General features: G+C 47.8%; 1 protein-coding gene across 2 annotated transcripts in view; it reads right to left on the bottom strand.

Annotated features, from left to right (window-relative positions):
• Nucleotides 1–13,766, bottom strand: part of MYO15A (myosin XVA) — a 3,541,761-nt gene that overhangs the window by 1,368,347 nt on the left and 2,159,648 nt on the right. The window lies entirely within an intron of this gene.

Raw genomic sequence — 13,766 nt, forward strand, 5'->3', positions numbered from 1 at the left:
TATGTTGTAAATTTCATGTCGAAAGAATTGAACCACATTATTTGTGATATATAAAAAATGTTTTTGTATGATTTTGTCTATTGACATTTCCTTTTATGAAGTATTACTCCTTAAACATTCTGTTGATGTATAAAAATAACAGTATTGGACTTGATCCAAACACCCAAAAGTGTGCAGGGGACGGGAGGATTCCTAGGTTGAATCCTTTTCTTTTTTCGTTTTATGTGTCAGGGTTTTGTGCCATGACTCCAGTTCCTCCCCAGCACCTAAAATTATCTGAATACAACTTCAAACTACCTAACAATCTTTATTGAACCAGAGGTGTGCACCTATACTCAACCTTTCGCAAATGCCATGTATGCCAGACTAACACCCACTTTTGACCCACTGACTGAAGTAATGTTCCTGGCTTAATTGGGATGCCTGAATGTACACTATGCTCATTGGCTGGAATCATGACACATACATCAGCACAATTTTGCCTACCTTGTCCGGGGTGCAGATCAGGGCTCCCCCAGTACGATCTAGACACCAGAATCATGCCTTGAGGAGTATGAAGGTGCGCTCAATGCAGACAAGTGTCCAACTGTGGGCAAGGTTGTAAGCCACCTCTTGTGGTGTACGTGGGTCACGCACAGGGGTCAACAGCCACACCAACTGCAGATATCCAGTCACCTGCATGGGGTTTTGCACATACATTGTTAACTAGGTCATGCTTGCGGGTGATGTCACACAGTATCGGGGCAATGGTCATTGTGTGCATGCATGTATTCATGCCACCCCTGTGTATGTGCACACTTTGTGAATGGTGTCATGCATTCCTTTGCATGCACATACACCCTGTGCTGTTGTAGATGTTGTTCAGTGGTGTGTCCCTGGTGGCTGCTTTGTGGCTGTGTGCTTTTCCAGTGCATGGGGCATGCTGGGTTGGCTGGTGTCCTACCCTAGTCTACTAGGGGCAGTGAATCGACTTTCCAAGGTGGATGCATGTGGGCACATGGCTGTGACACTGGCTGGACTGCTATTGGGTGCTGTATTGTGGTTGTTTGCTGTGCCTCATTACAGATGCATTGTGGTACATGTGGTCATGTGTGTCATTGCAAGTGCTGCAGTATGTGTACCTGCGCGTGTGTGTCAAGGTGTGTTCAACGTGTGCATGCTCCCTTGGCTATCCCCTGTCATGGGTGTGTGTGATTGCTGGAAGGGTGCTGCTAGTGCATTCACTTGTCATTCCATGCTTTGTGTCACTGTTAACAACGCCCCCTCTCAGATGTCAGTCAGATATTTCACTGTGCATATGTGGCAGCAATTGTACTCACCCACTATCCACATCTGTTGTCCTCTGTGCCTCTCCATGTATCCTAGCAGAGTCCTGTTGCGTAGGATCATAGAGCCATGGGTGTAATCTGGGTAGCGGGCAGAGCAGTGGGTTATGATGAGGCCAGGGTTGCAGGTCACCTGCACGTTCAGGGAGTGGTAGTGCTTCCTGTTCCTGTATACAGCTGCATGGGGTGCCACCAATGCCAATTGGGTGCAGTCAATTGCTGGAATGACGTTTGGCAGTTGAGCGGTGACATAAAACCTTGCCTTCATGCCATTGAGCTGTGCCGGGGTGGTGGGTAGGGCAATGTGGTTGTGGACATGCGGCAGGAGGGCATCTCGCACCTGGGGCAGGACTGCACAGAATGTTGACTATGCCACGCCGTGCATCATGGCCACAGAGTGCTGAAAGGAGACTGTCCTGAGGAACTGCAGGACTGCCACGAGCTTCACCAGTGGGGGCATAGCTGTGCATATGTTTATCCTGCTCCCAATGTCTGAGAATGGTGGTCAGCAGGTCAGTGATGGTCTCCCTGTTCAGGCGGAACAGGTTGACCAACTGGGTGTCAGTGAGGGCCCAGGGTGATGGCCTAACACTAGGGATGGGTGCTCGCCTTGCAGGGACCATTCTCCTCCTCCTCCTCTTCCTCCGCCTCTTCCTCCTGTCCACCCCCTGTGCTCCCTGTGCCCTGGCCTGCTTGTCCAGCATCTCGAGATCCAGGAGCAGCCTGAGCAGCTGCCTGTTCCAGCTTGCAGCAAATAATGGCAGCATGGGGGCAGGGGTGTGGCGTATGTACCCCTCTGGAGTGCATTGGTTGCACCTGTGGCTTCATTTCTGGCACCTGTGTTCATTTACCTCCATCTGGAGGTAAATCTCAACTGTATTAGCGCCGGTTTTCAGCGCTAATACAGCCATACATGGAGTTGTGATAGGGCTGTAATTGCATTTAGTGTTGTCAGCACTATTACACCCAGTGCTATTAAAGCCGGCTGTAATAGTGCCGGCTGTAATTGAACCTGCAGGTTTTTCAATCAGTGGTATTTGCGCCAACTCGTGCTCCGGTGGAGCGGAATTGGCAGGGCGCTAATACAATTACCGCCGTCTTTAAGTGCTACTGCCCAACTCGTGAAAGAGGCCAAAACTAGTACATTAACAAAAAACTGATTACTGCTACTGCAGAGTGCTGCTAGAGGGGCAACCTTTGTTTTGTTAAATTGTGCCTTTCGCATTTCAGAACTAAAAGAAGACTGTTTCCATTGTTTGGAGGAGCAACAAGTTGGAGAGTATGGGGTGGGTGTCAGGATGTATTTGTATCTATTTAAGTTGGATAGCACATTCGCCAAAGCGCTGAATAGAAAATCAATACAAATGTACAATCAAAGTAGATAATACAATCCAGATAAATGAAAGAGGCAGAGGAAAAGTAAATCAATTATTAGAGAGAGCAGATAGAAAATGTGTTTTCAGGTTAATTTGAAAGATACGCAGGGAAGAGGATGAATGTATAAATTGACAGAGAGAGTTCCAATGCTTAGGGGCAAGCAAGGTGAAGGAGTGAAAGCGAGATGAAGCACAGGGTGGTTTCGGAACAGAGAGAAGGAACTTGTTCTGAGAGAGCAGGACATGGGTGTGAGAGTAGAGTGAGATTGAGGAAGAGAGATAGAGAGGCACAAGACCATGGATACACTTGAAAACCGTAGACAGGAAATGGCAGAGGAGGCGAGACTCAAAAGGAAGAAGGGATATAGAAAGCAAGGAGGATGTAATGGGGGAATGAGGAGGGAGAAAAGAAGACGAATGGAGAAATTATAGACAGAGAAGAGGGACTAGGTGAGAGGCAGGAAGACCAAGAAGAAGAGCTGAACAATAGTCAATACGAGAGAAGACTAAGCAGACAAAAATAAGCTTAGTGGAGTGGAAGGAGAGATAAGGATGGGCGCAACGAATATTAAAAAGAGCATAGCGGCAATATCAAGCAGTAGATGAGATGTGAAGGGAAAAGTAGAGAGAAGGGTCAAAGATTACATCTAGGAGATTCCAAGATGGCGGCCGGTAGGGACAACGTGCGTATTGGAGCTCCGTCCCCACCGGGCCGCAACATATGCTTGATAAAGAAGCAAACACTTGTGTCTCTGTGCGTTTGAGGTCCTCGAGAGCCTTGCAGTGGTTGGGAGCTTTGCCCATTCAGAAGCAGTGACTAGGTGGTTCCGCGGACGAGGGACTGTGCCACACGCAGCTCGGACGGGAGGTGAAGGGCGGTCAGCCAAGACCGTGATGAAGGCAGCAGGGCCACGGGGCAGTTGAAGACGGGGATCAGGAGGGCAGGGGATACCGCTCCCCACTGCGGTGCCCCCCACCAATCAAGAGGTACGGTCAAAAACGGGGACGGACTCCGATGAGGAGGTGTTGGGAGGCACTGACTGCCTCTGAAACATCCGCAGGCACATGTGTGCATCACACAGAGGGAAGTGGCGCTTCGTAGGCAACGGAGACAGGGCTTAAGGCTGCACAAAAGGCATTTGCCGGGGCGCTCAAGTACCGGAACACTGGACAGTCCCCCACACCCATCAGTGAAAGCTCAGTCATCAGGTGGAGACGGCATCAGAGTGGAGGCCCTGGAAAAAGGCACGTCCATGCAAGCAGTGTAGGGGCTCAATTCCTTCCCACAATGCATATTGAAAGGGGAAGGGATGCATTGGAAGGCAACGAGGAAGCACAGAAGACCGGGGGCACTTGCCTGCTCCCCCAGCAGGGATACAGCAGAGCTCTAGAAGCATGGGTGCACATAAGCCCCCCCCCCACCCTACTGAGGAGAGGCAAAATAAGGGTGCGCATATACCTAACACACATCAACCTTATGCAATCCATGCACTCCTGTTAACCTGGCATTTGGGGAGCCGATGGGACCAATGTATGAGGCTGCAATCTGAGGAATTAGGCCAAGAACAACACTGGTTTTCGTAAACAGCCCCATGCCCAAAAACAAAGGGAAAACTGCGGCAGCAGGGCAAAAACACACCCAGAAACGTTTAAACAACAGCATTGCAAAGCTGTGGGGCCCTGAGGCTTTGCCATGAAATAGCAGTGGTGCGGAAGGCCACGACATGCCAAAACATCGCGACACAGTGGATTCCGACATGACGGTATGCAGAGGATTTCCAGCAATGATTTAAAGACTTTCAAGACCAATTTATGGCAAACCTTCAGGTTCCAATTCACACAGCTAAAAACAGGACTAACACAGTCAAAACAGGATCTGAATGTAGACGTGGCGAAGTTGGAGGAGACAACGGCCACTGCTGAAAAATCCTTCCAGAAAGTAGCGGAAGACACGAAAAAGAACAATGAGCTCCTGGAGCACCTATCCTGTCCTTCCAACAACCTAGAACTACAATGTGAGGATTATAACAAATGTTTGCAGACCTTCTATGTGGAGACGAGGAGTTTGCGGTCCACCTGGACAGGATACACAGACTGCGGTCGCGAAGAAAAGAACTAGGATCTAGACCAAGAGATGTTCTGGTGCAGTGACCTCCTACGCTCATAAACAGCACATATTGAAAGCAGCCCGCATTTCCAATTCAATGAGGATCAATGGAATGGAGGTGCAGTTATATCAGGACTTTGCTCAGAGCACGCTGCAAAATGGAAGAGCAATGGGTCAAGTGGTAAGATTTCTTGCCCAGAAAAATGTTAAATACAAATTGACATTAGCTTTTCGGCTGTTGCTCACCTGGGAAGATCGCCAACACAGGATCACGACATGTGAGGAAGGAGAAGACATTTTACAGCTTCGAGAAGAGGCAACTGACAGTCGTGACCATGTCAGGAACTCTACTCGAGCAGGCAGGAGGCCCTGGGAATGGAGTACAGTTCTGAAGAAGGGAAGGGAGAAGGGTCTCGAATGAATCGTGCCAACTGAGGTACCCAATATGTCAAAGATAAAGACTGGAAAGTTAGAGGGGACAGTAGCAGGAGCTGAGGCAACCCCATTGGTGATACAACCTCTTCACTGGTGTTTTAATAGGGGAGCTTTTTCAGCTATGGCTGCAGCTCGGCGGGAGCCACCATATAGTGGGGACCGCTAGGAATCTAGGGGTGGGGGTTTTAGGATACCCCGCAGGAGTTTCTTTGGGAGTGTTGGAGGGTTAAAAGCTGTGTATCTTGCGTCCAGGCACCCATAGGCTCTTTGACTCTACCCAAGGACTTAGGAGGAGGGTAGTTAAGTTGTTGGTTGAGGTGCGAATGGATTTGTTGGGTGTTGGGAACATTAGGGGGAAAAAGGGGTGAGGGATACGCCAGAGGGGGGAAAGAAGGAACCAGGGAAGTCTGCGGGAAGAGTGAGTGAGGGGGGACGTATTGTAACAATGGCCATTAACGTGCTCACGTATAATGTGAAGGGCAAGAATACCCCAGTGAAAAAGAAAAAACTAGAGCAGGGGGGGGGGCTGTCTCAATATGAACAGGCGCCATCGAAGGTGCTGAAGCAACGGATAGCTATGTTGGCACTGCACGATATCTGGAGGGAGGTCGGGGGACTGACACAGGGGTACACCTATTATTCTCATGTCCACTCCTCCTTATCCAGGATAGACTATGTGTGGGTATCCATGAGATTACTAGGGAAGGTTAAGGAGGTGGAGCTGGGTACAATCTCATTGTCGGATCATGCCCCACTAAAGATAAAGGTAGAGACGCAGGTAGGGAAAGGAGGTCTGAGGTAATGGGGGTTCCAAGGAGATTTTTTGCATGACCAAATTCTTACTGAGGCAATAAGTTAGAAAATAGTTACATATTTTGCAGGGAATGTAATGCCGGACATGGCCCCAGAGTTGGTTTGAGATGCATTGAAGGCTGTGTTGAGGGGGGAACTGATAGTCATGAGGGTCACAAGGGAAAAGCAAAGAAGGTTATTAGAAATGGAATTAGAGACTAAACTCGGGGAAATAATGGGGAAACTGGCTAAGGGCCCGACTAGAGCTTTGCAGAGAGCGCTAAAACATACCCAAGCCCAGCTGGAACGGCTCTGCACTAAACGTGCAGAGTAGGCCCTGCTATACATAGAACAACGCTATTATATAGGAGCAAATAAAGCTGACTGAAAGTTAGCAAGGCAATTGAAAAGTAAAAAAAAAGCTCATACAGTCTTAATAATGGCAGCAAAGGATGGGGATATGGTGACGGGTAATGACTGGAGTCTGGCGATCTTTGACTCTACTTACTACTCCAAGCTGTACTCTACAGGCAACCCAGATGGGGACTTGCAGGGAATATTCCTGGGCAAAATCCTGTTGCCTAAAATCTCCTGCTCAGAAGGAATTGGAGAGGGAAATTCAGGAAAGCGAAGTAGCAGAGCCAATTAAGTCACTACCTCTAAATAGAGTCTTTGGCCCGGATGGCTACCATGCAAGTTTTTATAAATAATTTCAGGTGAATTTCATCCTGTGGCTCACTAGACTGTATAATACGTTCTGGACCTAAAGGGTGGATTACGATGACAATTTATGAAGCAAAGGTAGTGGTGTTTCCAAAATCCGACAAGGACTTGACGCTTCCTGGATCATACAGACCCATAACGTTAATAAATCTCGATGCAAAACTCTATACAAAAATACAGGTGACTAGGTTTACAGTGCTCTTTCGTAAGTTAATTGAGCCGGATCAGTCCGGATTTATACCAGGGAGACAGAAACATGACCATATATGCAGATTATGCCACTTAGTAGAGAAAATCACCATAACACAGCAGCCGGCCGTGTTGGTTGCGTTGGATGCGGAAAAAGCATTCGACCACGCTGAATGGACATTTCTCTTCTGTATATTGGAACATATGGCATTTGTGTCGGGATTTCTTCAGATGGTCCGGGCAAATTATTACACCCCCTCTATACGACTCGCAGTTAATGGCAACCTATCAAAACGCATTGGCGTTAGGCGAGGTAAGAAACAGGGATGCCCGCTATCCCTGTTACTATACGCCATTTATTTAGAACCCTCCTTAATTAAAATTCGGACTTCTGACCAGGACAGGGGGATCAGCATGGGCAGGGAGGATTACAAAATGTTGGTGTTTGCTGACGACATGTTGCTGGCAGTGACAGACCCAGACTATCACTGCCCGCACTTATAGGGGAATTGGAGGCGTTTGGGAAGGTCGCAGGACTAAAAATTAACATGCAGAAATTGAAAATGTTAAAACTATCAGGCCATCCTGATCAACTAGAATGGACAAAAACCCACACCCAACTTAAAATAGGGAAGACAGGGATTTCTTATTTAGGGGTCATCATTACTAAGACCTTGGGACAATTATATGGGACAAACTACCCGCAGTTATTGCAGAAAACCAAAGCAGAACTGCCTGCAGAGATGGGGTCCCTTAACCGTCTCATGGCTAGGGAGGTTAAATGCAGTGAAGATGGTTATTCTCCCACAGGTTTTATACTATTTCCAGGCGCTTCCCATTCACATACGCAAAATTTTCTTTAGTTCCCTCAACAAAATGATAAGGGCATATATATAGCAAAACAAACCTCCCAGTGTGGCTATGCGTACCCTAACAGCACCAAAAACCAGGGGCGGCTGGGGCGCCCTCACTTTTCCAAATACTACGTAGCGGCACAATTGCAGGTGGTGAGGGAATGGTTTACAGGTGATACCCTTAAAGTATGGTCACAATAAGACAGGGCACTAGCGGACTTCTGGGACTCACTACTGGCACGGGGAAACTTGTCCACTACCCCATCCCCATTTACACTGTTATTTTTCAACCCACAATTTGCGCCGGGGATGGAGTATGGATTGTTTAGAGCATGACGGGATGTATAAAACTTTGCGATATGTATCAAGGGAACGACATCCTTTCATTTGAGGCCTGTAAACAACAGACAAAGATCACCGAAGGGGATAGGTTGCGTTACTGCCAGCTAAGACATTGGCTGTCCGACCCACACATCAGGGCAGCAGCCACTCAGCCCTTAACCCCATTTGAGAAATATATTACAACTCAAACTGGATCAAAGATATTTGTCTCCTCTCTTTACAAATTCCTCACAGAACACTCGCCCCCAAACCAATGGCGGTACATGAAGAGGTGGGAGACATCATTGGGGAGCACACCTACACAGGAAGGATGTGAACTTTTGTGGGGCAATATCCCAAAGCTAACACATCTATCCAACTGAGGGAAATGTGGTACAAGATAATGGTACAATGGCACTACATGCCAGTGTGACTTCATGCAATGTACCCCAATGTATTCTCAGAAAGTTGGAGAGGATGCGCAGGGACAGGGAATTTGTCTGATATTTGGTGGGAAGGCCCAGGAATTCAACCATTCTGGCAAGAAAGGCAGATGAAAGATATATTCCGTGGATGTGAGAATGTGGAGGATCGAGTTTGGCTTTGTGGTCTGTGGGATCCGGATAAGAGGCTCTATTCTAAAAATCACCTGAGGGATATATGATTTTACTCATAGCAGCATGGCTGACAGTGGTGCAAAAATGGAAACAGAAGCAGGCATCAACGGAATTTGACTGTATGCAGAAGGTGTTGAACTTTGGAGCAGTGGAGTGGGTAACATACATGGTTCAAGGTATTAGCCTGGAATTTCAGCAGAACTGGGGTCATGAACTGGCATATCTCCAAAGTGATTATCAGGTACAATGGTGCCCTTACAAGTTGAGAATCCTGGATATTATGTGATAGCGATGGTGTGCTCACATGACCTGATACAATACAATATCTGGTTCTCTGGCATGGGGGTATGGAGGAAGGGAGAGATGGGGGCTGGAGGATGATAATGTTTTATGTGCTTTGGAAAATTCAATAAAAATATATATATTTTTTAAAGATTACATCTAGGTTTCGAGGGAGAGAAAGGAAGAAAGGAAGGGTGGAAAGAGAGGGAAGGAGGAGGAATAGGTGGCCGATCGTGGTACAGGGAAAGCAATAGTGAAAGATGAAATGCGGTCAGAGGATGCTGTGCCATGCATGTTAACCACGATCACTGTAGTAAGCACATTAACCCTTTGAGCTGGCTTAGTGGGATGAGAAATTCTGACCTGCAAAGTCAAAGCATATCTCTGAAGCAGGCACATTAGCCTTCTGAGCTATCTTGCATAGATTAAAAACTTCATTGACCTGTATTGATTTTTTTAGTTGAATACATTTATTTCAGTAGATTGTTGGACTAATGATTACATAGGTAATGTTTAAAACATCTTTTTTAATATTTCTTTCGCACGTTCATGTCAGGTATCACATCGAAAACTCTCCTGTGTCTATTAGGCTTCCTCCTAGTTACATATCCCACATTTCTTTGAAAGGTTCATTAGCTATTTATGCTTTTTGGGTTACACCGCAAATACTGTTTTATCCCCCTTTTTTATATTCCACTTAAAGCACTGGATTGATGGCATGCATCAGGCCCCCACAACTTTCCTACGGGTTAAAGATGCAGGTGGATTCTAGCCAAGGCTACCTCAGATGAAAACGGGTTTCATTACAGCCCAGGCTTTATCCCACTTACAAGCATTCACAATAAAATAATAAAGTGATCAGACCTTCGTATCTGCACAAAGCCGCTGTATGTGACCTTGCACTTGGTGATCAGATGTGTTGCTCCTGGGCATGGGACCAAAAGAACCTGGACAGGAAAAGGGCAGAAACACATTTGGGGTAGAGCATGTTATGGTAGGAGGTACATGAGGCAGTGCATGAAGAGGCCAGGGACATATTTTGGGTTGGGAATGGGATGCTTGGTCGTGCATTGGAGGACGGCAAAATTATGCTTCGCCTAGGATGGCAAAAGACCTATCACTGTCCCTGTTCCTTGCATAACAACAGGTTCAGTAGCTGCAGATCCAGAATGGGGCACAAACCTCCATCCTTCTTCGGCATTAGAAAATAGGTGGATTAACAACCCGTTCCTCGTTTAGAGCTTGCAACCAGTTCGATCACGTTTTTTGCCAGAAGCTGATGATGGACCTCCTCTAAAAAGGGTGGCTAGAGGACCGTGGTCTGGTGGGCACTGGAGAAACAGGAGAAAATAACCCTGATGGATGACCTGTAAGGCCCAAGAGTTGGACGTGGTCTCCAACCATTCCATGCTGAACAAGGAAAGCCTCCCTCCCACCAGTGATGAGTAATAAGCCAGTCACTGAGGTTTGGTGCCCTGGGGGAGCGGAGGGAACAACAGTCGCTGCAACACCACCTTGCTGGTTACCCCTTCTTTTGCCTCTCGGGATGCGCCTGCCCTGGCCTCCCGGGGCAGCTTATCCAAGGTCCCTGTGGGCAAAGGCAGGAATGGGGTGAAAATCCCTGCCTCAAGAAGAGGACTGAGTGGAAGGCTTCTGTATTGCAAGCCCTAATGACTTAGCAGTTGCCTTAGACGATTGGACCTTCTGGACGGCGTTGTCAGCCTCAGCTCAAAAAAGGTTCTGTCAGTTGAAAGGCATGTCTAACAGTCTCATCTGAATGTCTGCTGCAAACCCTGATGCCTGTAATCAAAAATGGCGCCTGACCACCGTGCTAGTGGCTATTGACCTGCCCATGCAGTCTGCTGTGTCCAGTCGTCCACATTGGAGCATCTGTTTGTTTGTTTGTTTGTTTATTTATTTATATGGCGCACTGGACCAGAAGGTATGAGGGCGCAAGCATGACAAGTATATTCTCAACTTAGTTACAGTGCTGTACATTATTTACATTTTTATACAAAGGACGCAGTGGGGAGATGCAGTTACGAGGAGACAGTGCAGTACAATTACGAAAGAGTTACAAATTGAAAAGAACATTTGCAATAGTTACAACGGTGTCCGTTATTGGTCTTTGCTCTTTAGCCACTGTATGTAGTTACACCTAAATTGGTGGTAGGTTTGTGGTGCTCTAACGGAGGGTGGTAGTGTGTTCCAGTGTTGGGCTGCTTTCACCTGGAAGCTATTACCGCCCATTTTCGTTAGCTTGAATCTGGGAACAGAGAGCAGGTTAGCATTGCTATTTTTGGTGTGTCTGTTGGGAGTGTATCTGGTTATTCTGTAGGCTAGATAACGGGGAGCTGCATTGTTAAGGCATTTGTGGGTGAGGGAGGCTACCTTAAGCAGGATTTTGTCCGAGGTGGTGAGCCAGTTATGAGTTCTCCTAATATTGGAGATGTGTTCTCTTTTAGGGAAGCTAAGCGCTGCTCTGAGAGCATTGTTCTGTAGGATTTGGATTGTATTGGTAACTTGTTTGTTAGCACCTACATAGAGGGAGTTACAATAGTCCAGTTTTGAAAGTATGAGGGCTCTGGCTAGAGTAATGCAGCTTTGGGTGGAGAGGAAGGGTTTGGCTGAGCGTATAAGCTTGCATGTGTAGGCTGTGGTGGAGGCCATGGAGCTGACCTGTTTATGGAAGGAGAGGGTGGAATCGAGGTAGATGCTGAGGGTTTTCACTTCCTTAGCTACCTTTATAGAGTTGCCGTCTATGGTGAAGCTGGAGTAGTTGAGGTCCAGTTTGTTTAGGTTCGTGGCTGATCCCAGGATGATGAGTTCGGTCTTGTCATCATTCAGGCATAGGCTATGGGAGGCCATCCATGCCTGAATGATGAGGTACACCTTGTTTACCTTGTTCATCTGTCATGCCACCTCGTTTCCCTCCGAGACCACGGACAGAAACCCAACCCTCAACTCTCCCTCTGGGGCATACTCTGCCACACTGGGTACTGATGACTAGAGGCCGAAGGAGAATTTTGCCATGGTACAAGAGACTTCCACGGCCGCAGTGCTAGGCTGCCTGGCACAAAAATCTTCTTGCCCCACATGTCAAACCCTGCTTCCTCACGAGGTCCCTATCCACTGCTGAAACAGATGCAGGTTTTTCCCACACTTCCAATACCAGAGCCTCCAACGACACATTAAAGGGAAAGACTGTTTCCTTCTTTGGGGCATTGTCCAGAATGTCAGAGTTCGTATTGAACTCTTGACCTGGATGGAGCAGAGAGCCCCAGAGTATCGGCCACCTTAGCCATCAGGCACTGGGAGGTGGCGTGAGGCTTAACTGGGGTGGGAGCTGGTAAGATGTCCAACTCAGGGGACGTGGTTAGGCAACTGGCTCCTTGCAGGTCCTTTGCCTCCAACACATCCTTACCTACCCCACAAAATTCTTCTGGGAAGTCTCTAGCCTTCCTACCTGGTTGCCCTTTTCGTCGTAGATAACATACATCTTCGACATAAAGACGTCCCTGGGGAGTGGGACGCAGTCCCGTAGAGTCCACGATGCAGAGAGATTTTGCTCTCCTTCTGGACCAACCCCGAGGCCTGAGGTATGCGGCAGTGGTCTTCTGAGGGTACCCTGCCAGTCACAGAAGACACAGTGGTACCCACCAGCACCGCAGCCAAAGCTGACAGCACCAGGGCTGGAGCCACCAGTACCTTGGTGAGGATGTTAAGCATCTTCAAGCAGAAGCTCTACTATTCCTTTGGCATGGAGGACTGGGTTGGAAAAGCCACCTGTGCCAGCCACTCAGGGGAACCCTTAGAGTGGCAGCTTTTTTTCTTTGAGGAGGAAGAATAGTGGCAAAGAGAGGACTCACTCAGGGAGAGGACCTCTTCTGATGCTTCTTTTTCTTCTTTTCCTTCTCACTGCATGGAGATGCCTGATGTTCGGAGCGTCGATCCGCTCCGTGCAACCTCGACCGAGACTACGGAACTTTGCCCTTTGCCTCAAGGACAAACATGAAGTTCTTCGCTGCCGTTCCCGGTGGGCCTTGAGGTGCAGGGACTGACAAGACCTGAAATCTTGGGTGTTGTGGCCCACACCCAAGCAGTACAAGTATATCCAGTGTGGAAGCGAGACCGACATCTGCCGGATGCAATCCGCACACGGCTTGAACCCGGAGGCCTTTGGCAGAGTCAGCATGGCATTTTCAAGAATAAGAAGCTTGACGAGCATGTGCCGATTAGCGAACAGAGCGCATGGAAAAAAGGAACTCAGGTCATGGGGCGCTGCTATATATATTGGCCCCCAACGTTATATACGGCACAGGGCGCGTAGAGGCGCGGAAAAGTTTAGATAGAACAGCTGTGCTGGGATAGGGATCTGTGGCAGGAAAGAATCCATTAGACACTGGGAGTATATGGTGTATGGCAGAGGGAGACACAAAAAATCTAGTAGTAGGGACAGCAGTTGTGCTGGTCCAAAATGGAGACACGAAGTAAAGCGACACCATGAAAAAGGAATCACCACAAAGTGTTAGACAATCCCGACCCACGTCTCGCCAGAAACAAACAGAAACTGGATATGGTGGTAGACGACCAGGGCTCTCAAGAAGTTACGTGTCTAAGAATGGGACCTGCAGTCAATAAAAAGCTTTTAAAGAGGTGACCTATCTTTTAAGTCTGCTTTCCAAACTCACCTGCGGATGCAGGCTGTTCTAATCAGTTGGAAACAGGGGAGAGCAGGACAAAGA

This window comes from Ambystoma mexicanum, chromosome 2p (genome assembly GCF_040938575.1).
Source record: "Ambystoma mexicanum isolate Mex_15411 chromosome 2p, UKY_AmexF1_1, whole genome shotgun sequence".
Classification (NCBI taxonomy): Eukaryota; Metazoa; Chordata; class Amphibia; order Caudata; family Ambystomatidae; genus Ambystoma; species Ambystoma mexicanum.